Genomic DNA, 22,007 nt, shown 5'->3' on the forward strand with positions numbered 1-22,007 from the left:
TGGCCCCCATGAAAGTGCCAATGCCGGGTTGAAATAATGAGTCAAATTTGTCCAGGACCTGTGAGCATGATACTCGCTCCACAGAGGAAATTGCATTGACATCGCCCCATTTCCAGTTCATGACAGCAAGCCAACTCCTCCCCAGTAGTGCGGGACCGTCCCATGGGACAATCCAGAGTGGCAACCTGTTCTCTGAATCTTTGTGGGTCACGACTACCGTGGCGCTGCCAAGAACCGGAATGATCTCCTTGGTGTAAGTCCGTAGCTGTGCGTCAATCGGCGATAATTTTGGCCTCCTGGCCTTGGATGCCCACAACTTTTTGAACTGTTTGATACCCATCAGGGACTGGCTGGCACTCGTGTCTAACTCCATTGATACTGGGATGCCATTGAGGAGCACTTTCATCATTATTGGTGGCGTCCTGGTGTATGAACTGTATACGTGCTCCACATGAACTCACTGAACTTCAGCTTCCAGCGATTTCCCCCAGTGTCCATTTCTGCAATTTCTGCAGGCATTTTGCTCATCTCTGCAAACTCCGGCTGAATGTATGCCTCCACGCCTCCAGCATGAGTTACGGTTTAAAACAAAAGGTCCCTTGCCAGTCGATCGTCCCTGACTGCCCCTGTTATTGTCCTTGAGTGCACCATTAACAGGTGTTGATGGCCCCATTACTGGCCGCATTGTCCCTTGCAATGGCGTGAATCGCTGTTTAGCTTGCCATTGTCTCTGTCGAACTCCCCCTCTGGGTTCGACAACATGTTGGGGCATGCCTGACTGCCCTTGTCTGCCTGGAGAACTGTGTGCTGCTTTAACAATGTTGAATCTCTGTCCCAACCATTCCTTAACATAGTACCTCTCGTCTGTTCTGCTAGTGGCCATGCTCGCGTGGTTTAAATCCCAGTTTCTTGTCGCCATTGATACGTCCTTACTTCACAGTATAAATGCACACAAGGCTTATGCTTGAGAGAAGGTCAGTCTGTGACCTGTCCTTTATTCCATAGCACTCAAGTGATGAAGGTGGGTGGAGCTTCCCCTTTTATACCTGAAGGTCCAGGTTAGGAGTGTTTCCCACCTAGTGGTCAGTGTCCTCACGGTGTACAACTTAGGTCAGTTTATACATGGGTTACAATGCTGGTTGAATACATGACAATGCCTGCGACATTTTCCATCATTGATAAAATATTCTACGTGATCCTTGCAGTCACTGCTCTTCCTGGTCAGTGATTATAGTCATTGACGTTGTGTAACTCTGTGTGTGATCCATGTTTGGCCTTGTTCTGTATCTGATAATGTAGTGATGACCATTAAATGACAGGGGCAGTGACATAATTTCAATAAATCGGAAGTCCACATTAGCCAAATTCCCACTGCTCATTTATGCCGTTCCTTTAACAGAAACCGTAACTCTGTACTCTGCAGACACGCAAATGATGAAGTTATTGCTGTTGTTGGAACACTTTGTATACTTGCACCTGCCCTCGGCACTAAAAGCTCTCTAAAGTTTGTTTCTTACTGGGATTCGCTCTCACAATAGAGTTGTGAGAACTGAGAGGCACTGGGCAGACTGCAATATCTGACCGGACTGAATCTGTATTACTGGGACTATCTGTCATTGTACAACTGTGTTGAGTGTCGTTCATTGACTGGGGTCGAACATCTGACCATCGTGGACATTTAATTACTGGAATTCTTAGAGGATACAGAAAGTTGTTGAGGCCAATTCGTTTGATACATTCAAAAGGGAGTTAAATGTTGCCATTACTGCTAAAGGTATTAAGGGTATGGAGAGAAAGCAGGAAAGGAGTACTGAGGTGAATGATCAGTCATGATCATATTGAATGGTGGTGCAGGCTCGAAGGGCCGAATGGCCTAATCCTGCACCTTTTTTCTATGTTTTTATGTTTCTATGTTCTATGCAAAGCACAGAAAAAAATGGTTGAAGTATCGACTCTGCCTCAGTTGGCATTTCTTTCATTGTGCAAAAGAAGGTGACGGGTTAATTAATGATGCAATCCCGTGAAAGCAACACAAAAGTTGAACAAAAAAACATACGGTGACTGGCAGGTGAGCGCTGCTTCTGACACCCGGTGGGAATGGGCGGGGATTTTAAAGCCCCTTGTATTGTGAAACATTCATATCGTCAAACATTTCCGATGTGCTGTATCGACCTCGAAGCGCAACGGTAGCGTGTCTGACCCCAGATCACGTCGAGGTCACTGTTCTTCAGGGTAATTCGGGAATTTATATTTTCTTTGCTGTTTGGCAATAACCAGACCCTTGCTCCAAGGTCTGTCTCACTGTTTCCCCGATGTCAGGCAGAGATACGCCTGCTGCCCTTATTTATTTCATGTGACAGGACACAAAAGTTCAAAATAAACCTGCAGTTGGCCACATATTGCCCTAAATAGTCAGGATGGCGGAGCGGTCCAAGGTTCTGTGTTTAGGTCGCAGTCTCCTCTGGAGGTGTGGGTTCACATCACACTTCTGACACTTCCTGTTTTTAATCATTAAGTGAAACTCATTGTTTGACACCACGACCAACGCCTAAAAAGTGGGATTTTGTAGTCCACCTGCTCGCTTAACACTTCCGTCTGACCTGGTGCTGAAAGTGGAGATGTTTCCGCAGTGTAACGGTTAACACGTTCGCCTCACACGTGAAAGCTCACCGGGTGGGATTATTTTCTGGAGCTTTCTCCTCATGCATGCTCAGGGGCGAGTTTGATCTCCTGTGAAATGTCATAAGATAATAAGCATGTAAGGATTAGGGGCCAGAGTAGGCCATTCGGCCCCTCTTACCTGGTCCACCATTCAAGACGATCCTGGCAGTTCCTCGACAGCAAGTTTAAACATCTGGGGCGAAGCTGTAATCAACGACAAAAAGGTGCATTTTGCAGAAGCCCAGCTAACTCAGTCAGTCGATCATGAGATACTCAATCTCAGGGTCAGAGGTGCGAGCCCACGTTTGGTGATTATTTTTCATCGAATTATATCATCAGAAGTTTACAGCACGGAAGGAGGCCATTTCGGCCCATCGTGACCGTGCCGGCCAATAACAGGCTCTCCAGCCTAATCCCACTTTCCAGCTCTCGGTCCATAACCCTGCAGGTTACGGCACTTCAGGTGCACATCCAAGCACTTTTTAAATGTGGTGAGCGTTTCTGCCTCTCCCACCCTTTCAGGCAGTGAGTTCCAGACCCCCACAACCCTCTGCGTGAAGAAATTTCCCCTCAAATCCCCCCTACACCTTCTACCAATGACTTAAAATTTATGCCGCATGGTTGTTGACCCCTCTGCTAAGGGAAATGGGCCCATTCTGTCCACTATATCAAGGACCCTCATAATTGTATACACTTCAATGATGCCTCCCCTCAGCCCACTTTGTTCCAAGAAAAACAACCCCAGCCTATCCAATCTGTCCTCATAGCTAAGATTCTCCACTCCCGATAACATCCTCGAAATCTCCTCTGTAAGTCTCCAGTGCAATCACAGTCTTCTTCCTGTAAAGTGGTGACGAGAACTGCACGCAGTACTCCAGCTGTGGCCTAACCAGTGTTTTATATTCAAGCATAATCCACCTGCTCTCTTATTCTAGGCCTCGGCTAATAAAGGCCAGCATTCTGTATGTCTTCTTAACCAGCTAATCCACTTTGCCTGCTACCTTGAGGGATCTGTGGACATGCACTCCCAGGTCGCTTTGTTCCTCTACAATTCTCAATGTCCTACCATTTAATGTTTAATCTCTTTCTATTGTGTCTGTAAGCACTCAAGTAATGACTCCATGAGGCAAGGTATTGTACTTGAACTGTGGTGACCTTAGTCCATTTATTGCAGCTCCTGAGTGAGGGTACATTATGGTGAGCTCCGTTTTATACCTGGTTACCTGTCGTGGACCGGTGACCCCGAGGTCTCCACCAGTTGCACCCTCTGGTGGTACAGGCAGCGTATATACAGTGTGAAGTTACATCCAATAGTCTTATGTAACTGTACATTGAGTGTACAGGAAGTATACTTATATTAAACAGACACAACATCACTCTCCCCTAAGTCTTCTGCCACTTGCCTTTGCATTGTGTGCTCTGGCCCGAGACTTGAGTGCCCAAAGTCCTTGCACCTTGTCTATGCTTTGGCTTGGTTCTCTCCCTGTGGACCCCCACGTCCTTATTGCCACGACATTGGGAAATGTTCAGCAGTGGATGGTTGGAGGTTGCAGTGGGGGTTGAGTGGGGTCTGGGTGTGATCCATGTGTGTCCATGGCTTCATACATCCATTCCCCCCCCTGCACCCTCCCCCCCCCCATACATAGACCATGTGTGTGGCTCAACACCTGCATGTGCAGACCTGTACAGACAGAAAGAACAAAAAAACATCGGATTAGTTACATCACTGTTTGGGTTCTGCAGTCGTGGAACAAGTACATTTTACAGGTAAGGTACATACGTGGTATCACAGTCTTGCCCCTGGGTTGTGTAGGTGCAGGTGGGTGAGGACACGAGTTCCAGAGTAACCAGACTGTGTCCAGGTTGTCTGATGGCGGCGCTGTGTCCCCTGCCAGCTGGGTGGGCTCAGATCGCTCACCTGGCTGAGTCTCAGAGCCTTTGACGTTGCCTAGTGATGGGCAGAGCCACGGGAGTGTGTGGCCTCCTTGTCCTCCTTTGAGGGCTGCAGTGTCTCCCTGCTGCTCTTCAGCGATAGTGGGAGCCTGGTCATCCCAGGTCCTGTTGGGAGGGCAGGAGGGTGATTTCCGCTCGCTCCCAGTACTGGCCCTGGTGGCCAGAGAGTTAGAGCCGATCGGGGGCAGGGTACCGGTCGTGGTGCCTTTGCCGTCCGCTGATCACTGGCCCTGCAGCTGGTATGCTCCCTCTGTGTGTGGCCACACTCCCTGGGGTATCACATTGGTCCCGGAGGGGCAGGCTACATGGTCGCTGGACCTGGGTGCTGACGGGAGGTTGCCCTTGGTTTTGTCGGCATGCTTGTAAATCCCAGCATCGCACGTCATCACTTCGTTTACTCTCACAATACATTGGTTCTGACCGCAATTGCCCGACTTATCATGATTAGTTACATTTACAAACTTGAAATTGTCAGTTACATCTTTTACATTTGTATCACCATCATCGCTGTATAAAGAGTGGAACTGTCCCTTTAATTGTGATGGGTTGCCGGTCTCCTTTAAGAGGGTCTTTCAATTTTTACCCCAATCCGGTTCGCCGCTCGGCATCACGTGTTGCTCCCTTGTGGTCTGGCTGCCGCCATCTTGACTTCAGGTCCTTCACCTCGTGGTTCAGACGCCATCTTCTTTCTCTCCATGAGGTAGGCTGCGGTGATCCTTTTCTCCCCAGGTTCTGCCACGGATGACAGGAAGTTACCTTCTGCGTGAATTTTCTTCTCCGGAGTCCTGCCACTGGAGCCTGGAAGGTCAGGTCTAGTTGTTTGGGCTGGATCATCTCGCCGTTGGGTTGAGCGGTCTGTGTCGTTACCTCACAGTCGAGTTGGGCGGTTGGTTTTTCAGGTGTTGTGCTGGATCCAACTTCGGGGCCGCGGAGGATGTCGATCGCTGGAGGTTGGAGCTATTCCCAGCTCCAAGTGATCTTTTTCATCCACCTTCTTCCTCACAGCTTTGGACCATCCTCAGCAACGATCCACAAATGTAACCTGTGCATCTCGCCGCCATGGGACACCTGGACATCCACGCTGCCAACGACTGGGATGTATCGTTTGTGTAGGTGAGCAGTTTCACTTCGATCGGGATCATTTTAGGTCGTTCGATTGGATTGTCCCAGAGTTTCTCAAAGGCTGCCTGATTCATCAGTGACTGGCTCGTCCCTGTGTCCACCTCCATCGTGACTGGAACATCGTTGACTTCAACTTCCATTTTCAACGGGGAACTCTCGGTGGTGCAGGTTAACACTCCGTACACCTCATCGTCGCTGGACTCCGGATGATCAGCCAACTCTCCATCGACTCGGTGAGTATGATTTCTCTTGCATATTCGCTGGAGGTGGCCCTTCATGTTACAGCCTTTGCAAGTATAGTCTTTATAGCGGCACTGTTGGGCCCTGTGTTTTCCTCCACAGCGCCAGCATGGGGTTGGCCGGTTGGCCACATGTGGCGGACTCAGGATTGTGGGACTCGGGGTTCTTTTCTCTCTTCCCTGAGAGAGACTGCAAGCAGCAGCCCTGCCTCTAAAAGGCACCTTTCGGTTCACAGTACTTGCCGGGTTAGAGTCCTGGGGGTGAGACATCCACTTGGAATCGCAGGCCGAGATCATGAACGCCTGGCTCACGTTAATTGCCTTCTGCAGGGTGACCGTGGTGTCCGCAGAGAGCAGCCTGTGGAGAAGGCCATTGTGACCGATTCCAATAACAAAGATGTCCCTTCGTGCTTCGATGAGATGATCGCTAAAATCACATGGTGCAGCCAATCGTCTCAGGTCTGCAGCATATTTTGCGATTTCTTGGCCTTCGGATCCACCGGTGGGGAGAGAACCGGTGTCTGGCTGTGAGGATGCTCTCTTTAGGTTTGAGCTGTTCCTGTATCAGCGTTATGAGCTCCACATATGTTATTGTCTTCTCTGGGACTAGCAGGTCCCTGACAAGGCCATAGACGGTGGGCCCACAACTACTGAGCAGGATAGCTCTGCACTTATCAGCCAGCGAGGTCGGGTCGTCTCCCCCCATGTCATTTGCAATAAAGAGGTGTTCGAGCCTTTCCACAAAGGCCTTCCAATCTTCCCCATCGGCGAATTGTTCAAACGTGCCAAGGTTAGCCATTGTCACATGGAAATTCGTATTCTCGTCACCAGTTATTGTGTCTGTAAGCATTCTAGTAATGACTCCACGAGGTAAGGTATTGTACTTGAACTGTGGTGACCTTAGTCCACTTATTGCAGCTCCTGAGTGAGGGTACACGACTGTGAGCTCCCTTTTATACCTGGTTACCTGTCGTGTACAGGTGACCCCGAGGTCTCCACCAGTTGGACCCTCTGGTGAAACAAGCATAGTGCATAGAGTGTGAAGATACATCCAATGGTCTTATGTAACTGTACATTGAGTGTACAGGGTGTATACTTATTTTATACATGCACAACAAAGATCATCGGTTAATTAATGGTGTTTTCCCATGAAAGCAGGATAAAAGTTAACAATGATTTAATTTCTGCATTTAGAAAGACATGGGTTAATCACGGATAGTCAGCATGGATTTGTTCAGGGAAGGTCTTGTCTGACTCACTTGATTGAATTTTTTGAGGAGGTAACCAAGTGGATTGATGAGGGCAGTGCGTACGATGTAGTGTATAAGGATTTTAGCAAAGCTTTCGCCAAGTTCCCACATGGAAGACTGGTCACGAAAGTAAAAGCCCATGGGACCAGGGCAATGTGGCAAGTTGGATCCAAAATTGGCTCAGAAGCAGGAAGCAAAGGGTAATGTTTAATGAGTGTTTGGGACTGGAAGGATGGTTCCAGTGGGGTTCCACAGGGCTCAGTGCTAGGTCCCTGGCTTTTAGTGGCAACATCAATGATCTAAACTTAAATATAGGAGGTAGGATTAAAACGTTTTCAGGTGATACTAATTTAATCCAAAGAAGTGTGAGGCTGTGTATTTGGGGAGGGCAAACAAGGAAAGAAACACACATTAAATGGTCCGACATTGAGAAGTGTGGAAGAACAAAGGGACCTTGGAGTGCATGTCCACAGGTCCCTGAAGGTAGCAGGCCAGTTGGATAAGATGGTTAAGAAGGCGCACAGAATGCTTGCCTTTATTGGCTGATGCATGGGATAGAAGAGCAGGTTGGTTATGCCTGAAATGTATAAAACACTGGATAGGGTACAGCTGGAGTACTGTGTGTCGTTCTGGTCACCGTCTTACAGGAATTATGTGATTGTACGAGAGGGTACAGAGGAGATGAACGAGGATGTTGCCAGGCGTGGAGAATCTTAGCTATGAGGACAGATTGGATCGGCTGGGTTTGTTTTCATTGGAACAGAGGAGGCTGAGGGGAGACAACATTGAGATGCATAAAATGATGAGGGGCCGAGATATAGTGGATAGCAGAAGGGTCAACAATCAGGGGGCATATATTTAAAGCAATTGGTAGAAGGTTTAAAGAGGATTTGAAGGTAAAATTCTTCATGCAGAGGTTTGTGGGGGTCAGGAACTCGCTGCATGAAAGAATGGCGGAGGTAGATACCACATGTAAAAAGTATTTGGATGTGCACCTGAAGTGCCGTAACCTGCAGGGTGATGGACCCAGAGCTGGAAAGTGGGATGAAGCTGGATCGCCTCTTGTTGGCCGGGGTGGAAGTGATGGGCCGAAATGGCTGCAAACTTCTATCATTCTATAATTCTATGAAAAATGAAAATGTCCAATGTGGGTGTCGAAACCACGACCCTGAGATTAAAAGTCTTCTGTTCCACCGACTGAGCTCGCCAGGCTTCTGCCAAACATACCGTTCTCTCACTGATTGCAGACAGGCGCCTGTTGGCTCCGCCCCAGATGTTTAAACTTGCTGTCGAGGAACTGCCAGGATCTTCTTGAATGGTGGACCAGACTCGAGGGGCCGAATGGCCTACGCCGGCCCCTAATCCTTACATGCTTATCATCTTATGAACTTTTCACAGGAGAACAAACTCGCCCCTGAGCATGCATGAGGAGAAAGCTACAGAAAATATTCCCGTCTGTGAGGCGAACGTGTTAACCGCGACACTGCGGAAACATCTCCACTTTCTGCATCAGGTCAGACGGAGATGTTAAGCGAGCAGGTGAGCTGCTGAATCCCAGTTTTAAGGAGTTGATCGTGGTGTCAAACAATGAGTTTCGCTTCATGATTAAAAATAAGAAATGTTAGAAGTTGGATTCAAACCCACACCTCCAGAGAAAACTGCGTTCTAATCACAGCACCTTCGACCGCTCGGCGGTGTGTGTGGCCACCTGCAAGCTGATTTTGAACTTTTGTGTCCTGTCACCTGAATTAAATGAGGACAGCAGGCGTATCTCTGCCTGACACCGGGGAAACAATGAGACAGACCTTGGAACAAGGGTCTGGTTATTGCCAAACAGCAAAGAAAATATTAATTCTGAAAGAACAGTGACCCCGACGTGATTTGAACACTCAACCTTCTGATCTGGAGTCAGACGCGCTATCGTTGCGCCACGAGGCCTATACAATTTGCTTGAGATGTTCCTCTATATGAAGCTTTAACAACACAAGGGGCATTGAAATCCCCGTACTTTCCCACCAGGTGTCAGAAGCAGTGCTCACCTGCCAGTCACCGTATGTTTTTTTCTTAAACTTTTGTGTTGTTTTCATGGAAAAGCATCATTAATTAACCCGTCACCTTCATTTGCACAATGAAAGAAATGCTAACTGAGGGACAGTCGATACTTCAATCATTTGTCCTGTGCTTTGCGGAGCGGGCAGGGAAGTGGACCTGAATCCATGATCACATCGGCCATGATCGTATTAAATGGCGGAGCACGCTCGAGGGGCTTATGACCGACTCCTGCACCTATTTCTTTTGTTCTTATGTTCTTCAGCATGTTAACCCATTTTACACACTGTATTGCCGATGTCACCAGGAATCTGGGGCAACTTTTGTCAAATTTAACAGCACCGGTTATTCCTTCCGTGCAGATAAATTAGAATCAGTAGAGAAGATAAAATCCCATGGTGCTCATTTTCAGATTCAACGCAGTAGGATTTCAAATAAAGTGAAAGAATTTTACAGTGAAAAGATTTGGAAGTGTTACTTGTATTTGTATCTGTAATTAAACTTTGTGGCGTCTGACTCCCGTTCATGCCTCTGCTGAATAAGAAAGGAGGGTTTGACGTTGACCAGACTGCACCGCCCCTGATATTTGTGAGCTCATCCTTTATATTCAGTGATTTCTCACCCTTTGATTGGTTGCAGTGTAGCGGATATCACGTTGGCCTCACACACGAAAGGTCCCCGGTGGATCCGTTTTCTCTCACTGAAAGTTATCTATTTATTGGTTAAATAAAGAGCAATTCAGGAATAAGGGAGCCCTTTTACCAGGAGAATAAATAGCAAATAACGACAGCAAACGCTGGAAATCTCAGCAGGTCAGGCAGCATTTTCCAGGAGACTAAACTCTCCTCCGATTGTTTCCTTATAGCAAGTTTAAACATCATGTTTCTACCCAGAATCAAACCCGGGACATTTCATGTATAAAGCAAATGTGATAACCACTACACGACAGAAACCTCTGGCACAACAGCCCCAACAGAGGGGAGCTGACCAGTGAGCTCCCTCTGTGCTGATCGGGATTGTGTTGGCTCACCTGAAACAACTTCTGTCCCACACTGAAAGTTCTCAATCCTTCTCCTCCGCTGCCCTTTACAGAAATGTCACGGTTCACCCAGCCACCGTGTTCACTTCCACATCCTCACAGTGGGGCCACAGAGGCACCTACCGTCTCCCCGCGATCAGCAAACTCGCCCAGTTTACTAAATTAAACCCGGAACACGTGCCCGGCAAAGGGCAGGAGAAGCCAGATAGTCTGCAAGCTTGGTCTGTAGCAGAAAGTATTGGTATTCATGGTGATTACAGCAATTATTAATCGTCTCACAGTCCTCAATTATTTTTATGCGATGAATTGATCGAGAATTGAAATCAGTTTAGTGCGCCAGATCTTAACCCCTCGACCATAAGGGAACGGTTATGATACATGTAGATATATTTATATATATTTATATATGAACCTGAATATCAACGGCTCGCTACCGAGACCTCATGGTGCAACGGGAGTGCGTCTAACTTTGAGTGAGAGAAATTGTTCCACAGTGATACCCATTTCATCTTTTGTTCCCTTTTAAACGCTAGAAACTGAGACAGGGGGAATAAATAGAGAAATAAAAGCCCAGGGATATCGACAAGAGGAAGAGAGAAGGGGAAAGATACTGCCCCACCCAGAACTAATGCAGAAACCCCTCTGCTGCGCTCGGGGTGGCCACCCACAGCCTGGATACACTAACGGGAGAACACCAGCGGAAGGTCGGGGCCATAAAAGGAACGGCGAGCGGCCCTGGGAGCAGCTTGGAGGTCCCGGGAGACGACTCCAGGGAGCAGCGCGAGCTGGTGCAGGACGGCGGCGGCAGCGAAGAGTGACGTCATCAAGGTCCAGGTCAGTGATTGGAGCGTGGGCAAATACAGCAGGATTGGCGAGATCGGGGCGAAGGAGCGGCGAGAGACTGCAGAGGGACGTGATCGGGGCCCGGGGAGGCATGAGTTTGGGACCAGGGGCCCAGGGGCAGCACGGACCAGCCCACACTGTGATATGTGTGTGCACTCGGTCCGTGCAGCAGAGCTGGTCGCCTGTCGTCTTGGATAACTCTTGCCACTGGATCAAGACCTCGCTCTGTCAAGCCCGTGTGATGGCTGGGGTGCAACGGCCACCACACGTTAAAAAAATCCACGCACAGGCATCATCCACCCTTCGGGATGTAGTTCGGGTCCTTCATTGAAACGCCTGTGAACTCATCCTTTTTCGGCGTGAAAGCAAGACATCCTCGTTTCGAGGGACCGCCTATGATGATGATGATGATGGATACATTAACGTCGCAACAGCTCATTGACTGCAGGAGTGGGACCGTGCGGCGCTTCAGAAGACATGTCAAAAAGGCAAAGTCACTGATTCCGTCTCATGTGCTGCTCCGATCAAGAACAGCAACACACACTAAAAATGCTTCAATAATGGTTACATCTTATCTCCACATTTGCTAAGCAGGTGGTTTGTTGGTCGAGGGGTATGATTCTTGCTTCGCAGTTGTTACTTAAAATTTGCAGAAAAATTCTGGCTTCAAATCCCATACCAGCCTTGAGTTTGCATTGAAATTTTGCAAAGAAGGACTTGCGTTTCTGCAGCGTCTGTCAGGAACTCATGATGCCCCAAAGCGCTTTACAGCCGTTGAGTTGCCTTTGAAATGTTGTCATGTGAGGAAAGATGTGCCCAAATCACCTCAACTCTTTGCAAACGAGTTCACAGAATCAAATAAGTTTACAGCACAGAAGGAGGCCATTTCGGCCAATCGTGTCCGCGCCGGCCAACAAGAGACTTTCCAGCCTAATCCCACTTTCCAGCTCCAGGTCCATAACCCTGCAGGTTACTGCAGTTCAGGTGCACATCCAAGCACTTTTTAAATGTGGTGAGGGTTTCTGCCTCTACCACCCTTTCAGGCAGTGAATTCCAGACCCCCACAACCCTCTGCGTGAAGAAATTTCCCCTCTAAACTTTCGACCAATTACTTTAAATTTATGCCTCCTTGTTGTTGATCCCTCTGCTAAGGGAAATAGGTCCTTTCTATCCACTATATATCGGACCCTCATAATTTTATCCATCTCAATGAGGTCTCCCCTCAGGCTCTGTTCCATGGAAAACAAATCCAGCCTATCTAATCTGTCCTCATGGCTAAGATTCTCCACTGCCGGCAACATCCTCGTAAATCTCCTCTGCACCATCTTCAGTGCAATCATGTCCTTCCTGTAATATGGCGACCAGAACAGCACGCAGTACTCCAGCTGTGACCAAACCTGCCCCACCGACCCCATCTCTTGTATTCTATGCCTCGGCGAATAAAGGCAAGCATTCCATATTTCTTCTCAACCACCTTAGCTACCTGGCCTGCGACTTTCAGGGATCTGTGGACAAATACTCGCTGGATTCTGGGCAGGACCCAGCAGATTGGAAAACTGCAAATGTAATGCCCCTATTTAAAAAAGGAGGCAGACAAAAAGCAGGAAACTATAGACCAGTTAGCCTATCATCTGTGGTTGGGCAAATGTTGGAATCCATTATTAAAGAAGCAGTAGCAGGACATAGAAACATCGAAACATAGAAAATAGGTGCAGGAGTAGGCCATTCGGCCCTTCGAGCCTGCACCACCATTCAATAAGATCATGGATGATCATTCAGCTCAGTACCCTTTCCTGCTTTCTCTCCATACCCCCTGATCCCTTTAGCTATAAGGGCCACATCACCCTCTTGAATATATCTAACACACTGGCATCAACAACTCTGCGGCAGAGAATTCCACGGGTTAACAACTCTCTGAATGAAGAAGTTTCTCCTCATCTCAGTCCTAAATGGCTTACCCCTTATCCCTTCGTCTCCGACCCCTGGTTCTGGACTTCCCCAACATCGGGACCTGTCCAGTCCCGTCAGAATTTTATATGTTTCCATGAGATCCCCTCTCATTCTTCCAAACTCCAGTGATCTCTCGATACCTTGATTCCCAGAGACTCGAAAAATCTATCTAACGCAGCCTTGAATATATTCAGAGACTCAGCATCCACAGGCCTGTGGGGCAGAAAATTCCAAAGATTCATATCCCTCTGAGTGAAGAAATTCCTCCTCATCTCTGTCTTAAATGGCCGACCCCTTAACCTGAGACTGTGCCCCCTGGTTCTAGACACTCCAGCCCGGCGAAACAACCTCTCAGCATCTACCCTGTCAATCCGCTTCAGAATATTGTGTGTTTCAATGAGATCACCTCTCATTCTTCGAAACTCCGGAGAGTATCGGCCCATTCTACACAATCTCTCAACTTAAGACAGTCCTCTCATCCCAGGAATCAATCTGGTGAACCTCTGTTGTACCTCCTCCGAGGCAAAAATTTCCTTCCTCAAATAAGGAGACCAAAACTGTGCGCAGTACTCCAGGTGTGGCCTCATCAGGGCCCTGTACAATTGTAGCAAGACTTCCTTACTCTTGTACTGTGGGCTATATATTAGGTACTATGGGGCGAGTCCCCTGTTTTTTTTGCTGTTTCGATGGTTGTATAAAAAGTTATTAAATTTGACAGTTGCTCGGCAAACATATTTGTATTTCCTTCAGTGTACTCCTTACTCTTCAAGGGCTAGATTTTCCCCAAGCAGATTTGTCGGCGCACTGACCTCAAGCGCACCGATTTTGCGCGCTGGAAACGGCTCGGGGAAAAACTCGCCCCATCCTGGCCGCTGTGTACAGTCCCCGGAGTCCTGGCGTGGTGTCGATGGTGAAGTGGGGGGCGGAACCAAATGCCTGCGCCGAAGACACTGCCGGCACCTTCGCGCATGGGCAGTAGGGAGAGAAAACTTGGCACTCTGCCATTTTTAAACTGTGTCAAACCCGATGAACAGCACAGCAGCTTCTCAGCTTCTCCGGTCGCTCGGCGGGCTCTCCCCCCATCCCTCCCCGATAAAACGCACAGCTCCAGCAGCTGCAACTTCTCCGGTCCACAAGCTCACACTTCTCCGGTGTGTAGAGGCAGTATTTCCCCTTCTCTCTTCCACTTGTCTATATCCCTCAGCATTGTTTTCTGGATTTATTCCCCCGGCCTCATTTTATGTGTTTAAAAGGGAACAAAAGATGAAGTGTGTGACACTCTGGAACAATTTCTCTCACTCAAATATATCTATTTAGTGAAGTGAAATAAAGAGCAATTAAAGAATAAGGGAGAAGCCACTGTCGCCCTTTTGACAGGAGAATAAACTCGCCCATGGCTGTTCATCCACAGTAAGTTTAAACATAATCTTCCTGCACGGGATCCTTCCGCGTGGAAAGCAAACATGATATCGGCTCCACTGCGGAAACCACTCTGACCAGAAGTACAGCAGAGGGCAGCTGACCAGTGAATGCCTTCTGTGCTGATCGGGAATGTGTTGGCTCACCTTAAACAACTTCTGTCCCTCACTGACAGCTGTCAATCCTTCTCCTCCGCTGCCCTTTACACAAACATGTCACTGATCCCCATCCACCACTTCACATCCCCACATCCCCATCGTGTTATCTTCCATGTTAGCACAGTGGGGCCGCGGAGACACCTACTCCCTCCCCGCGGTTAGTGAACTCAGTCAGTCTGTAAAATTAAAGGAGAACAAGTGTCCCGCAAAGGGAAGGGGAAGGGAGAGAGTCTGTAACCTGGGTTTAATTGTTTGTCAAAGGCTACCCGTCCTGTTGTGTATTTCCAGCAGTTTCCTACTTTCACAGGTGGAGATACCGGGGCTGGACCATGTTCCTAAAATACAATGAGGTCGGGATAAAAGTTCCTCACATACTCAGGGCAAATTAAATGATTGAAGTTCTACAATGGATTAATTAATGATGTTTAAATCAATGAATCTTTTTTTCCACATGAGATGCATGTAACTCTTTCTTCTAAGGTTTTAATTTTGATGGAAGTGCAATTTCCCTGGCCGGTAATCGACCCAGGGCCGCGGTGGTGAGAGCGCCGAATCCTAATCACTGGACCACCAGGGAACGCTGCACTGCTGCATCGCTGCATCGTAATGCTTGGTGTCATTATTGTCCTTTTCAATCCACTTGTTTCACACCGAAACACATCGTAACCTTGATCTGAATTTAACGCCACGTCATTCTTTGAAATCACCTTTAAATGATTGGGCAAAACCACTCCTTGTACCACCGAAAAACAGCTTCGATTCCAGGTCAGGGCGGTAACTTCTGTAACAACTTTTTTCAAATCAAAACCTTATAAAATTGACGACATGCAGCTAATATGAAAAAATAAGAATTAATTAAATCACAGTTAAATAACCGATAACCTTTTTCAGGATGAAATAAATATTAATATAGCTACTGAGGGACAGTAGTATCTTTAATCATTCATTTTCTCTTTACATGTGATGAATTTTTATCCCGATCTCATTTACATGCTGTATGAGAAATTGTCAGTGTTTATGACTCAGTTGTAAAACCATTGATTGTGTGTGTGTCTATTCTTGATAGGAGGCGCACTTGAGACCAAAGTTCCAGTTCGATATATGCATCAATAGAATCAATTTTCACCAGTTCCTTTAAACCAAATAACATAATTTATTTTGATTGGACTGGATGGAGGAACATGATCCATGTAAAAAATTGTTATCATTTTACTTGTGCTGAATGCTCATAAAAGTATTGGAGTGGGAACTCACTGGATAACAGCAAAGCTTGCAATGTTTGCGGAATATATTCGTGCAGCCAAAATGCACAATGACAACCCGGAACTGTGCGGCACAAAATCCTCGGGGAAAATCATTAAAAGTCTTCGCCCGGAGATGAGTTTGGATTACCCACCTTTCAGTTACCAGCCGAATGCGCTAAACCATTGAAACACAGAGACACACTGCAAGACATGCAAAACCACGGTGTCAGTCAGAGCTTCAGATTGCTCCGACCGGGATCGAACTTATCCACTCTCAGTTGTACTTTTCCCAAGTAAAGTGTGGGACATGCATTGTGGATGTTTGGCAGCAGTCTGGTCCCGCACACTGCAGACACTTCCATGTCACCACCAACCAGCTCTCCCACAACCGGTGAAATCTACCTTCCAGCCTTCCAGTGCCTTGTCTGTGACGAAGTATGGTTCAAAAGTTTTGGAATAGTTGGTTCCATGGTGCAATGGTGAGACCTCTTGATTTTAAATCTAGCGATCTGAGTTTAAATCTCGGTGAAACCTAAATTCTTGTTGTCCCAGCTGCTGAAAATTTGGGACAAACAAGTGAAAGACACCTGGTGCTGGTGGGCAGTTTTGTTGCCTTTTTCATTGATGCTTGATCTACAAGTCTAGTTGTCAAATTGTGTGCTCAACCGTCAATTATCTGCTGCAAATCAGCGGAGGACAAATCACTTTGTTGTCTAATGCTGCCTTTGTCTGCACAATGTTTGCTGAGATTATCTGTGCAATATGCATTCCGCAGGATGAATAAAAGCAATGCTTTTTGAAATGCAGGCACTGCATGTTTTGCACTAGATAAAACGTTGCATTTTCTTTTCATTAATTTTACATTAATGCCTTGCAATGCCAACGCACTTTTTACGTGGCAAGATCGATAATTAGCAGAGCGTAATGAAGACATCGCAAAGTTTCTGTTTAAAGAATGGACTCAGTCGAGAATATTTTGTGGATTTTATTTTTCTGAGGCTATTTTCCCTGTGCTGGGGTCACCCTGCGCAGATATGTGAAAAAGCTGGTTTTGTTAAAACTCCAGAGACCGCATGGCAGTGCGCTCGGACAAAAGAGCTGTCAGTCATCCATTGACAAAAGAGCTGTCGGCCAGGAAGGGGGGCCACTGACAAAGCCACTCTAATTTGTAAAAGCACTTCTCACCTCCATCTCAGAAGGAGACACAGAACAATGAACCCACCAGCCTGGCCAGCCAAGGAGGAGCTGGGTCTTTCCCAACACAAAGGCTCAGAGAGATGCCCAGACTAAGGGCCATCAGCCCAATGCATGGGTGGGATGGCCCATCACTGACTAAGTACCCGTGCTTTGAAACAAAGGGGTATTAAAGATTGGCAGGAAAGATAGGCGTAGCAAGACTCCCAGAAAGACAGGGTCCTTTCCACTTTATTTTTAGCTTGGAGCTTGGTGTGAAGCTTGGAGCTTGCAGCTTGCATCTTGTGTCTAGAGAGAGCCCTCTCTCCCTCTCGCTCTCGCTCCACCGATCGATGTCCCAGAGGAAGGGGCCGCAGTACTGCAGAAGAAGCCACCGAGACTGAAGACCAGGCAGTGACTTCCCACAGCTGAGCTGAGCAAGGAAACGGGCTGCGTGTGGTGATGAACATGGTCGCGAGTGTCCCAAGCCAGTAACCAGATATCCCAGGCCAGCTGGGTAAGGGCTCAGGGTTTTCTCAGAAGTGAAGCTTTCCAGGGCTATTCTGGGGAGGGTAGGTCATTGGTTGTGGTGGGGTTAGAATCCACCAGGGAAATACTGCGTGTTACGAGGTGCATTTCTGTACTGTATGTATGTTGTTTGTAACCGGGATTTTATTCTCCACAGAGACATTTCGTTTAGCAGTGCATGTTTTAGCCAGTGTATGTTACACCAAATAAATATACTATGATTTATCACCGCAGCATCCCTTTCCGTGACTCATTTAATTTACACTCTGAATAATAATTCCCAGATCTAGAACTTTTGTAAGGTGGGGGTGATTCAAACCGTCCGTCTGGCAATTGAGCGAGGATCACAAACACTTACAATATTTACGAAAGTATATACTTGCTTTGAAGGCAGTTCAGAGAAGGTTCACTGGGTTGACTCTGGAGATGAGGGGTTGACTTATGAGAAAATGTTGAGTAGGTTGGGCCTCTACTCATTGGAATTCAGAAGAATGAGAGGTGATCTTATCGAAACGTATAAGGTAATGAGGGAGCTTGATAAGGTGGACGCAGAGAGGATGGTTCCACTGGTAGGGGAGACTAGAACTAGGGGGCATAATCTCAGAATAAAGGGCCGCCCATTTAAATCTGTGATGAGGAGGAATTTCTTCTCTCAGAGGGTTGTAAATCTGCCGAACTCACTGCCTCAGAGAGCTGAGAAAGCCATGACATTAAATAAATTTAAGAGAGAGATAGCTTCTTAACTGATAAGGGAATAAGGCTGATGGGGAACGGGCAGGGATGTGGACTTGAGTCCATGATCGGATCAGCCATGATCATATTAAATGGTGGAGCATGCTCCTGCTCCTAGTTCTTAAGTTCTTATGTTCTGAATAGCGACACACACAAAAATGCTTTGATCATGGTTACACCTTATCTTCACGTTTGTCAAACAGTTGGCTCGTTGGTCTCGGGCTATGATTCTCCCTTTGGAGTTGTTCATTGAAATTTACGAGGGGTCCCAGAGGAGCCCTGATATTGCTCGCAAATTTTGAAATTGCATCGAACTTTTGCAAAGAAGGACTTCCATTTCTGCAGTGCCTTTCAGGAACTCATGTCACCCCAAAGCGCTTTAAGGCCGTTGAGTTATGTTTGAAGTGCTGTAGTTTGGCAAAAGATGTGCCCAGATCACCAAACATGAACCTCAAATCTTTGCAAAGAGTTTGGTGCAAATAATCAGGCGTCTCAGGGACTTGGACTTTCTTTGAATAAGTTCTGCTTGTACCTGCATTCAAGCTTGAAACAGCAACTGGGCTTCCATCTCACGGGACGTTTGGGGTTGATGTGCGTCGCTTTCAATCTTTGAAATTTCACCAAGCAAAGAAACGGTGAATCCAACTGTCCCTGTTAGCATTTAGCTCCTGTTTAATCACAGGAATATCCGCAGTCAGGAGCTGAAAAGGAATTCAAACCTAACACTGGCTTCGGGACAATCAGAATACTTTATCACAGACAAGGCACCGGAAGGCTGGAAGGTAGATCACACCGGTTGCGGGAGAGCTGGTTGGCGGTGACATGGAAGTGTCTGCAGTGTGCGGGACCAGACTGTTTCCACGCATCCACAATGAATGTCCCTCCATTTATTTGTGAAAAGTACCACTGAGAGTGGACAAGTTCCATACCGGTCAGAGCAATCTGAAGCTTTAACTGTCTGACACTCTGGTTTGGGATGCCTTGAACCTTATACTTCCATCAGTGTCTGTGGCGCAATGGGTTAACGCGTTCGGCTGTTAACTGAAAGGTTGGTGGTTCGAGCCCACCCAGGGACGAAGTGTGTTACTGTTTTTCCCCGCGTATTCGGTGCCGCACAGTCCCAGGTTGTCATTGTGCTTTTTGGCTGCACGAATCTGTTCCGCAAATGTTGCCAGCAGTGCTGTTATGCAGTTAGTTCCCACTCCAATATTTTATGAGCATTCAGTTCAAGTAAAACGATAACAATTTTTTACATGGATCATGTTCCTCCATCCAGCCCACTCGAAATAAATTATGTTATTGGGTTTAAAGAAACTGGTGGAAATTGATTCTATTGATACATATATAGAACTGGAACTTCGGTCTCAAGTGCTCCTCCAATCAAGAATAGACACACACACAATCAATGGTTTTACAACTGGGTCATAAACACTTACAATTTTAAACCATTCTCATACAGCGTGTAAATGAGATAGGGATAAAACTTCATCACATGTAAAGAGAAAATGAATGATTGAAGATACCACTGTTGCTCAGTAATTATATTATAATTTATTTCATTCTGAAGAAGGTTATCGGCTAATTAGCGGTGATGAAAAGAATTCTTACTTTTGCACGTTGGCTGCATGTCGTCAATTTTATTAGGTTTTGAATTTAAAAATGGTGTTACAAAATTTATCGCCGAGACCTGGAATCAAAGCTGTTTTTCGGTGGCATAAGAAGTGGTTTTCCCCAATAATTTAAAGATGATTTCAAAGAATCACGTGGCGTTAAATTCACATCACGGTTACGATTTGTTTCGGTGTGAAACAAGTGGATAAAAAAGGACAATAATGTTAAATAAAGAGTAAAGCTACCACTACACAGTCACATCAAAGCCTCCCAGGGCAGGTACATTACGCGTTAGACACAGCGTAAAGCTTCCTCTACATTGTCCCATCAAACTCTCCCAGGACAGGTACAGCACGTGTTAGATACAGAGTAATGCTCCCTCGACACTATCCCATCAAACCCTCTCAGGACAGATACAGCCCGTGTTAGATACTTAGCAAAACTCACTGTACACTGTCCCATCAAGCTCACCCAGGGCAGGTACAGTACGCGTTTGATACAGAGTAATGCTCCCTCTGCACTGACCCATCAACACTCCCAGGGCTGGTACAGAACGGGTTAGATACACAGTAAAGCTCCCTCAACACTGTGCCATGAAACTCTCCAAGGGCAGGTACAGCATGGGCTAAATACAGAGTAAAGATTCTTCTAAACTGTCCCATCAAACGCTCCTTGGGCAGATGCACCACGGGGTTAGATACAGAGGAAAGCTCCCTCTACAATGTCCCATCAAACTCTCAGGGCATGTACAGCACAAATTAGTTACAACATAAATCTCCCGCGACACAGCCCCATCAAACTCTTCCAGGGCAGGTGCATGTTGCATATGCAATAACTCAGCAGGTTTACTACCGTGAACTCAATCAGGTGCATCCTGACCGTACTTTTCTAGCTCTCGAACAAAGGATTAAACATGGAGGCTTTCTTTATATACAAGAGTTGCATGTGTGTGCCTGTGGCCCAATGATTTCCGACGGTCGGTCCCCCTGGTGGCAGGTAAACCCGGGCATATATACATTACAGTGCAGCACGTGTTTAAATCTCCCTCGACACTATCCCATCAAACCCTCCCAGGGCAGGCACAACACATGATAGATACAGAGCAAAGCTCCCACTATACTGTCCCATCAAACCCGTCAGGGCAGGTACAGTACGGGGTTAGATACAGAGTAAAGCTCCCTCGACACTGTCCCATCAATCTCTCCCAGGACAGGTACAGTATGGGTTATATACAGATTAAAGCTCCCTCTACATTGTCTCATCAAAGACTCAGAGGGCAGGTACAGACTAAAGCTTCCTCGACACTGTCCCATCAATCTCTCCCAGGGCTGGTACAGCACGGGGTTAGATACAGAGTAAAGCTCCCTCTACACTGTCCCATCAATCTCTCCCAGGACAGGTACAGCACGGGGTTAGATACAGAGTAAAGCTCCCTCTACACTGTCCCATCAATCTCTCCCAGGGCAGGTACAGCACGGGGTTAGATACAGAGTAAAGCTCCCTCTACACTGTCCCATCAATCTCTCCCAGGGCTGGTACAGCATGGGTTAGATACAGAGTAAAGCTCCCTCTACACTTTCCCATCAATCTCTCCCAGGGCTGGTACAGCACGGGTTATGTTAGCACAAATCTTTTTCTGGAAGAATCACTCGACATTCGGGGTCGGTTCCAATCCCAAAATGCCTTTATTACACCGGCGGGGAGAGAGCCTCTGGTCCAACTCCAGGCATTCCACTCCACCGAACAAAGAAATTCATCGATATTGATATGTTTTACAACAGTTCATTACAATTACTTAGCCCATGTCAGCTGGACACAATCCAATCATAACGACTATAAATTACAAATCGATTCCACTGGGACAATGGAATTGGCCCCCAGGCACCAGGGGACTGTGTGATCACCTCATGTTTTAGCTGGGGCTTATTCATGGCCTCGTGAGATTCTCCAGATCCCCTTATCTCTACTGACCTTGGGTTCTGTCTGCACTTAACCTCCTTATCCTTATACAGTCACAGGAATTTCTTTGTTCAGTT

General features: G+C 47.0%; 2 non-coding genes across 2 annotated transcripts; one reads left to right on the forward strand and one right to left on the reverse strand.

The window, feature by feature from the left end:
- Window positions 1-9,091: 9,091 nt before the first annotated feature.
- trnaw-cca (transfer RNA tryptophan (anticodon CCA)) lies at window positions 9,092-9,163 on the reverse strand. The gene has a single exon. It is a non-coding gene; the product is annotated as a tRNA-Trp (tRNA).
- A 10,199-nt stretch (window positions 9,164-19,362) lies between these two features.
- On the forward strand, window positions 19,363-19,436 carry trnan-guu (transfer RNA asparagine (anticodon GUU)). Its single transcript has one exon. It is a non-coding gene; the product is annotated as a tRNA-Asn (tRNA).
- Window positions 19,437-22,007: the final 2,571 nt, after the last annotated feature.

Source organism: Pristiophorus japonicus, unplaced genomic scaffold (genome assembly GCF_044704955.1).
Source record: "Pristiophorus japonicus isolate sPriJap1 unplaced genomic scaffold, sPriJap1.hap1 HAP1_SCAFFOLD_136, whole genome shotgun sequence".
Classification (NCBI taxonomy): domain Eukaryota; kingdom Metazoa; phylum Chordata; class Chondrichthyes; family Pristiophoridae; genus Pristiophorus; species Pristiophorus japonicus.